Raw genomic sequence first — 9454 nt, 5'->3', positions numbered from 1 at the left:
CTCCATGGGACTGCACTCATGAGAATATACACACAAAAACATGCATTAATAAAAAGATTACAATAAATCTTTAAAAATATATTCTCCACAGGTGAATAGAGTCCTGTTTCACACACCATTTTCCTTACCCATTCATCAGCTGATGAGGGTCTAGTCTATATTTTAGGATTTGTTTTTATGTGGACATGTGTGTGTACACATGTGCAGTTGTCTACAGAAGCCAGAAGATGGTGTCAGATCTACTGCAACGAGAGTTATAGGAAGCTTCTAGAGGGCTAGTCCCTCTGGAAGAGCAGCAAGTATTCATAACTGCTGAATCATCTCTCCTGCCCCTGAACTATATTCTTTATTTCACTCCACTAGCATCAGAAACTTGTTGTGCTTACAATTATACCCTACACTATTGTCCTGGAGCTAAGAACAGAGGCCAACATCAAGACCTAACCCAGAGGCAAAGAGGGAACTCCTCACTTTTGTCACAGATCACTGAGATGGTGGTCTGGGAGTACAAAAATTCCAGCTATGTAGGGAAAGAAAGTTCTAGTACCCTATGGATAGTATGGTGACTATACTTACTATATGGAATTTTTTAAATAGAATTTTTAAAATAAATTTCAAAGATTCTTACCCTAAAACTGTAACTACTCAACAGTCTTACTAGATGTGCAAACCACACTTAAGGGTAGGCTCTGTGCCCAATAACAGCTGACAAACACAAAACAAACTCAATGTGCTTGTGGAGTTTTAGGAAGTTTGCTTTTGTTTTTTTTTAATTTAGTAGTGTGTTGTCTGGATATTTAGTCTTGTTTTTTATTTACAGGTCATTTGTTTACATATGTGTGTGTGTGTGTGTGTTTACATATATATACTTTGGCTTTATTTGTGTGCTTTATTCTGGTTTTTGTTTTATTTTATCTTAATCTTGATATTTTTATCTACTTGTTAAAGATTTATTCATTTATATGAGTACACTGTCACTCTCTTCAGACACATCAGAAAAGGGTATCAGACCCCATTCCAGATGGTTGTGAGCCACCATGTGGTTGGTGAGAATGGAACTCAGGACCTCTGCAATAGCAGTCAGTGCTCTTAATGGCTGAGACATCTCTCCAGCCCTATTTATTTTATTTTTAGATGCTTGTATTCTAATGAAAGAAAAATGGAGGATAGGCCTTTGGGTGGGCAGAAATGACATATAAGAAGAATACGGGAGGAAGGAGAGGAGAAACACTCAGGATATATTTTATGAAAAATATATTTTCAAATGTTAAAAGAATAGTAAATGTTTGAAATGTTCTTACCAAAAAACTACTTAAGATCATTGGCATTTTCAGCATTTTATTATAATATTTCAGTTTATATGTATATTTGGTCACATTATCCAACATAGATACTGTTTGATAATTACTTCTCAGTAGAGTGGAGGGAAAAAAATGAAGTAATACAGGTACATATGGGCATATTTAATGTGACCAATTTGATAAACTTGGAAGTAAGTATATGCATGTTGAGGCCATCAGCAGAGGCTATAACATGAATACAACCATCCTCTCTTTTACATGAACAGGATTGAAAATCAATGAAAGTTGCCTGTAAAATTTTACCTCTATCCTGGGTCAGTGGTGAATGCAAATACCTTGCAATACAACTGTCAAGAGATTTTTTAGCCCAAATTCTTACTTAATATTATTACTACGTAATGCCTGCTATAGGGGGTTAGTCTTGAGCATCTTGAGGTTTTTTTTTTTTCGGTTATATTATAATCTTTTTTTTATTGACTTGAGTATTTCTTATTTACATTTCGAGTGTTATTCCCTTTCCCAGTTTCCGGGCATCTTGAGCTTTTTAAGAATATGCAATCCTATAAAACTATATGATCTGTTTTGCTTCTGCTCTCATTTAGATTCCTTCTCTATGTGGTTTTGTCTGTAAAAATTCATAAACACAATCACCTCATTAAAATTAAAAACTATGCCTTACTGCATAAACAGCATAAGGTAACTATGTATCATGTTGTTATGGAGACTTACACCATAAATTTTATCAGATTATTTACATATTAAGTTTAAAAGTGATCGCCTAGGCAGAGGAAACATGGCATTGAAGATTTTTCATGTAACTTGAGAATCTTGCATGATTTCAATGGGACCAAGACTCTCAAATTAACCCCTTAAATTAAGTAAAAGAATGGAACTCTATGTGAACTTAACTATTATCAAGAATGTGCCCCCTTTTGGGCCATTTACATAATTTTATTTTTTAATTATTTTATTTTTTATTGTACAGTATACGTATTTACATTTCAAATGTTATCCAAATTCCCAGTTCCTCCACTCCTACACCCCTCCCCTTGCTTCCATGAGAATGTTCCCCCTCCCACCCACCCACTTGCATTAAAACACCCTGGCATTCCCCTACACTGGGGAAATGAGCCTTCACAGGACCAAGAGCTTCTCCTCCTATTGATTCCAGATAATGCCATCCTCTGCTAAATATGTGGCTGGAGCCATGGGTTCCCCCACGTGTACTCTTTGGTTGGTGGTTTGGCCCCTACAAACTCTAGGGGGTCTAGTTGGTTGATATGGTTGTTCTTCCTATGGTGTTGCAAACCCCTTGAGCTCCTTCAGTCCTTTCTCTAATTCCTCCATTGGTAATCCAGTACTCAGTCTGATGGTTAACTGCAAGCATCTTTTTTTTTTATTAACTTGAATATTTCTTATTTACATTTCGAGTGTTATTCCCTTTCCCAGTTTACGGGCCAATATCCCCCTAACCCCTCCCCCTCCCCTTCTTTATGGGTGTTCCCCTCCCCATCCTCCCCCCATTGCTGCCCTCCCCCCAACAATCACGTTCACTGGGGGTTCAGTCTTAACAGGACCCAGGGCTTCCCCTTCCACTGGTGCTCTTACTAGGATATTCATTGCTGTGTATGCAGTTGGAGTCCAGGGTCAGTCCATGTATAGTCTTTAGGTAGTGACTTAGTCCCTGGAAGCTCTGGTTGCTTGGCATTGTTGTTCATATGGGGTCTCAAGCCCCTTCAAGCTTTCCAGTTCTTTCTCTGATTCCTTCAACGGGGGTCCCATTCTCAGTTCAGTGGTTTGCTGCTGGCATTCGCCTCTGTCTGTATTTGCTGTATTCTGGCTGTGTCTCTCAGGAGAGATCTACATCCGGCTCCTGTCGGCCTGCACTTCTTTGCTTCATCCATCTTGTCTAATTGGGTGGCTGTATATGTATGGGCCACATGTGGGGCAGGCTCTGAATGGGTGTTCCTTCTGTGTCTGTTTTAATCTTTGCCTCTCTCTTCCCTGCCAAGGGTATTCTTGTTCCTCTTTTAAAGGAGTGAAGCATTCACATTTTGATCATCCGTCTTGAGTTTCATGTGTTCTAGGCATCTAGGGTAATTCAAGCATTTGGGCTAATAGCCACTTATCAATGAGTGCATACCATGTGTGTTTTTCTGTGATTGGGTTACCTCACTCACAATGATATTTTCCAGTTCCAACCATTTGCCTACGAATTTCATAAAGTCATTGTTTTTGATAGCTGAGTAATATTCCATTGTGAAGATGTACCACATTTTCTGTATCCATTCCTCTGTTGAAGGGCATCTGGGTTCTTTCCAGCTTCTGGCTATTATAAATAAGGCTGCAATGAACGTAATGGAGCATGTGTCTTTGTTATATGTTGGGGAATCTTTTGGGTATATGCCCAAGAGAGGTATAGCTGAGTCCTCAGGTAGTCCAATGTCCAATTTTCTGAGGAACCTCCAGACTGATTTCCAGAATAGTTTACCAGTCTGCAATCCCACCAACAATGGAGGAGTGTTCCTTTTTCTCCAAACACTTGCCAGCATCTGCTGTGACCTGAGTTTTTGATCTTAGCCGTTCTGACTGGTATGAGATAGAATCTCAGGGTTGTTTTGATTTGCATTTCCCATATGACTAAAAATGTTGAACATTTCTTTAGGTGCTTCTCAGCCATTCAGCATTCCTCAGCTGTGAATTCTTTTCCTAGCTCTGAACCCCATGTTTAATAGGGTTCTTTGTCTCCCTGCAGTCTAACTTCATAAGTTCTTTGTATATTTTGAATATAAGCCTTCTATCAGTTGTAGGATTAGTAAAGATCTTTTTGCAATTTGTTGGTTGCCGTTTTGTACTAACAACAGTTCCATTTGCCTTACAGAAGCTTTGTAGTTTTATGAGATCCCATTTGTTGATTCTTGATCTTAGAGCATAAGCCATTGGTGTTTTGTTCAGGAAATTTTATCCAGTGTCCCTGTGTTCAAGATTCTTCCTCGCTTTTTCTTCTATTAGTTTGAGTGTAACTGGTTTGATGTGGAAGTCCTTGAACCACTTGGACTTAAGCTTTACATAGAGTGATAAGAATGGATCTATCTACATTCTTCTACATGCTGACCTCCAGTTGAACCAGCACCATTTGCTGAAAATGCTGTCTTTTTCCATTGGATGGTTTTGGTTCCTTTGTCAAAAATCAAGTGACCATAGGTGTGTGGGTTCATTTCTGGGTCTTGAATTTTATTCTGCTGGTCTATCTGCCTGTCCCTGTACCAATACCATGCAGTTTTTATCACTATTGCTCTGTAATATTGCTTGAGTTCAGGGATAGTGATTCCCCCTGAAGTCCTTTTATTGTTTAGAATAGTTTTAGCTATCCTGGGTTCTTTGTTATTCCAGATGAATTTGCAAATTGTTCTGTCTTACTCTTGGAAGAATTGGATTGGAATTTTGATGGGAACTGTATTGAATCTGTAGATTGCTTTTGGTAAAATGGCCATTTTTACTATATTAATCCTGCCAATCCATGAGCATGGGAGATCTTTCCATCTTCTGGGATCTTCTTAAATTTCTTTCTTCAGAGGCTTGGAGTTCTAATCATACAGATCTTTCACTTGCTGGTTAAAGTCACACCGAGGTATTTTATATTATTTGGGACTATTGTGAAGTGTGTCGTTTCCCTAATTTCTTTCTCAGCTTGTTTCTCTTTTGTGTAAAGGAAGGCTACTGATTTATTTGTGTTAATTTTATATCCAGCCACTTTGCTGAAGGTGTTTATTGGGTTTAGTAGTTTTCTGGTGGAACTTTCGTGATCACTTAAGTATACAGTCATATCATCTGCAAAGTGATATTTTGACTTCTTCCTTTCCAATCTGTATCCCTTTGGTCTCTTTTGGTTGTCTTATTGCTCTGGCTAGGTCTTCGAGAACTATATTGAATAAGTAGGGAGAGAGTGGTCAGCTTTGTCTAGTCCCTGATTTTAGTGGGATTGCTTCAAGTTTCTCTCCATTTAGTTTGACATTGGCTACTGGTTTGCTGTATATTGCTCTTACTATGGCCTTGATAGCCCTAGGCGTTTTACTCTACAGTCAGAAATGTGGGCAGAGAGTAGTCTCCTCTGGCTTCCCAGGCATGTCTGCCCCTCTGACGGTCTAGCTATCCCTCCCACGGGATTTGGTTTCAGGGAGTTCTTTGACTAGGTCCCTTCAGATCCGGGAGCAGTCTTGACCATAGGGCTTCTGCAGCTTGAGTGCCCCTATCTTCCTCTTTCCAGAGGCCCTATACAGTCTCCTCTTGGGCCAGGGATGTGGGCAAAGGTGGGCAGTCCCAGCGGTCTCTCCTGCCCTGCAGTCTCAGAAGTGCCCACATGTCTGGGAGATCAGTTCTCTCTCCCATGGGGTTTGGGAGCAGGGAGCTGTGGGCTGGGATCAGCTAGAAACCAGAAGTGTCTGGTCCCAGAGGAATTCTGCCTTTGTGTGTCCTGAGTCCACCAGGCAAGTCACTTGGAGCAGAAAAGTTGGTCTTACCTCTCTTCTCAGGCCTGAAGTCGCTCCTCAGGCTGGGTTTCATCTCTCCAAGAGGGCAGCGACCAGAAGCTGAATATTTTTTATTTACATTTTAAATGTTACCCCCTTTCCAGGTTTCTACTGCAGAAACCCACTATCCACCCCTCCGCTTCTATGACCCCTACTGACCCACCAACCTCTCACCTCCCTGCCCTTAAATTCCTCTATACTGTGGCATCCAGTCTTGCCAGGACAAAGGGCCTCTCCTCTCATTGATGCCTGACAAGGCCATCCTCTACTACATATGTGACTGGAGTCATTATTCCATCCCTATGTGCTTCTTGACTGTTTGATATTCCTCAGTTGAGACTTCTTTGTTTAACTCTGTACCCCATTTTACTAGGGTTATTTGACTCTCTGGAGTCTTAACATCTTGAGTTCTTTGTATATATTGGATATTATCCCTCTGTCAGATGTAGAATTGGTAAAGATCTTTACCAATCTGTTGGTTGTCATTTTGTTCTACTGACAGTGTCCTTTGCATTACAGAAGCTTTGCAATTTTATGAGGTCCCATTCCTAATTTCTGGATCTTAGAGCATAAGCCATTTGTGTTCTGTTCAGAAAAATCTTCCCCTGTGCCCATGTGTTCCTTGCTCTTCCCAACTTTTTCTTCTAAAACTTTCAGTGTATCTGGTGGAGGTCCTTGATCTGCTTGGACCTGAGATTTTGTATAAGGAGATAAGAATAGATTGTTTGCATATTTCTATAGTCTGACAACAAGTAGAAAAAGCACCATTTGTTGAAAATGCAATCTCTTTTCCACTGGTTTTAGATCCTTCGTCAGAGATCAAATGAGCATGAGTGTGAAGGTTCATTTCTAGGAATTCAGTTCTGTTCCAATGATCTACATGCCTGGCTCTGTACCAATACCATGCAGTTTTTTATCATGGGTACTATGTAAAACAACTAGAGGTCATGGATTCTGATTCCCCCAGAAGTTCTTTTATTGTTGAGAATAGCTTTCACTATCCTAAGTTTTTGGTTATTCCAAATAAATTTGTAAATTGTTCTTTCTAACTCTATGAAGAATTGAGTTGGAATTTTGATGGGGATTGCATTGAATCTGTAAATTGCTTTTGGCAAGATGGCCATTTTTCCTATATTAATCCTATGATTCCATGAGCATAGGAGGCCTTTCCATCTTCTGAGATCTTTTTAAATTTCTTTCTTCAGAGACCTGAAGTTCTTATCATACAGATCTTTCACTTGGTTGGTTAGAGTCACATTTGTGACTAATATGAAGGGTGTCATTTCCCTAATTTCTTTCTCAGTCTCTTTGTCCTTTGAGTAGAGGAAGGCTACTGATTTGATTGAGTAAATTTTATGTCCAGCCAATTTGCTGAAGTTGTTTATCAAGCTTATTTCTCTGGTGGAACTTTTGGGGTCACTTAAGTATACTATCATATCATCTGCAAATAGTGATATTTGACTTCTTCTTTCCCAAACTGTATCCCTTTGACAGCCTTTTGCTGTCTGATTGCTCTGGCTAGAACTTTGAGTACTATATTGAATAGATAGGGAGAGATTGGGCAGCCTTGTCTAGTCCCTGATTTTAGAGGGGTTGCTTCAAGTTTCTCTCCATTTAGTTTGATGGTGGCTACTAGTTTACTATATATTGCTTTTACTATGTTTAGGTATGGGCCTTGAGTTCCTGATCTTTCCTAGAGGTTTAACATGAAGGGATGTTGGATTTTGTCAAATGCTTCCTCACCATCTAATGAGATGGTCATGTGGTTTTTTTTACTTTGTTTGTTTTATTGGGTTGATGGATTTCTGTATATTGAACCATCCCTACATCCCCAGGTAAAGCATACTTCATCACCATGAATGAGCATTATGATGTGCTCTTGGATTCAGTATGCTAAAATTTCATTGAGTAATTTTGCATCAATATTCATGAAGGAAATTGGTCTGAAGATCTCTTTTTTGTGTGGTCTTTGTGTGGTTTAAGTATAAGCATAATTGTGGCTTCATAGGAAGAATTGAGTACAGTTTCTTCTGTTTCCATTTTGTTGAATAGTTTGAAGAGTATTGGTATTAGGTCTTCTTTGAAGGTCTGATAGAATTGTGTACTAAAACCATCTGGTTCAGGCCCCTTTTTTGGTTGGGAGACTTTTAATGTCTACTTCTATTTCTTTAGGGGTTTTGTGACTCTTGAGATGATTTATATGATCCTGACTTAACCTAGTATCTGTCAAGAAAACTGTCCATTCAATCAAGATTTTTGTTTTGTTGAGTATAGGCATTTGTAGGAGGATTTGATTTTTTTATTTCCTGTAATTCTGTTGTTATGTCTTCATTTTTATTTCTGATTTTGTTAATTTGAATACTGTGTCTGTGCCCCCTGATTAGTTAGGCTAAGGTTTTATCTATCTTGTTATGCATCTTGTGGATTTTCTCAAGAACCAGCTCCTGGTTTTGTTGATTCCTTGTTTCTACTTGGTTGGTTTCAGCCCTAAGTTTCATTATTTTCTGCCATCTACTCTTCTTGGGTCTATTTGCTTATTTTGTTCTAGAGCTTTCAGGTGTGCTGTCAAGCTGCTAGTGTACACGGTCTCCAGTTTCTTTTTGAAGGCACTCAGAGCTATGAGTTTTCCTCTTAGCAGTGCTTTCATTGTATCCCATATGTTTGGGTATGTTGTGTCTTCATTATCATTATATTCTAAAAAGTCTTTAAATTCTTTATTTTTATCCCTGACCAAGTTATCATCAGTGTCCATGTGTATTTGGATTTTCTATTGCTTTTGTTGTTATTGAAGACTAACTTTAGTTTGTAGTGATCTGATAAGATACAGGGGATTGTTTCAATCTTGTATTGTTTGAGGCCTGTTTTTGTGACCTGCTTTATGGTCAATTTTGAGAAAGGTATCATAAGGTTCTGAGAAGAAGGTATATTCGTTTGCTTTAGGATGAAATGTTCTATAGATACCTGTTAAATCCATTTGGTACATAACTACTGTTCGTTTCTGTTTCCATGTTCTGTTCATTGATAAGAGTGGGGTATTGAGGTCTCCCACTATAAGTGTGTGAGGTGCAATGTGTGCTTTGAACTTAACTAAGATTTCTTTTATGAATGTGGGTGCCGTTGGAGTTGGAGCATAGATATTTAGAATTAAGAGTTCACCTTGGTGGATTTATAATTTGATGAGTATGAAGTGTCCTTCCTTAGCTTTTTTCATAACTTTTGATTGAAAGTCAATTTTATTTGCTATTAGAATGGCTACTCCAACATGTTTCTTTGGACCATTTGCTTGGAAAGTTGTTCTCCAGCCTTTTACTCTCAGGTAGTGTCTGTCTTTTTCATTGAGGTGTGTTTCCTGTATGCATCAATATGCTGGGTCCTGTTTACATATCCAATCTGTTAATCTGTCTTTTTATTGGTGAATTGAGTCCATTCATGTTGAGAGATATTAGGGACCAATGTTGTTTCCTGTTATTTTTGTTGGTAGAGGTGGAATTATGTTTGTGTATCTATTTTCTTTTTGGTTAGTTGAAATTAGATGACTTTCTTGCTTTTTCTAGGGTGTAATTTCCCTCCTTGTGCTGGAATTTTCCATCTGTTATCCTTTGTCAGGCTGGATTTTTGGAAAGA

The sequence above is a fragment of the Rattus norvegicus genome, chromosome 1 (genome assembly GCF_036323735.1).
Source record: "Rattus norvegicus strain BN/NHsdMcwi chromosome 1, GRCr8, whole genome shotgun sequence".
Taxonomy (NCBI): Eukaryota; Metazoa; Chordata; class Mammalia; order Rodentia; family Muridae; genus Rattus; species Rattus norvegicus.
Note: the sequence above shows the minus strand (reverse complement) of the source record.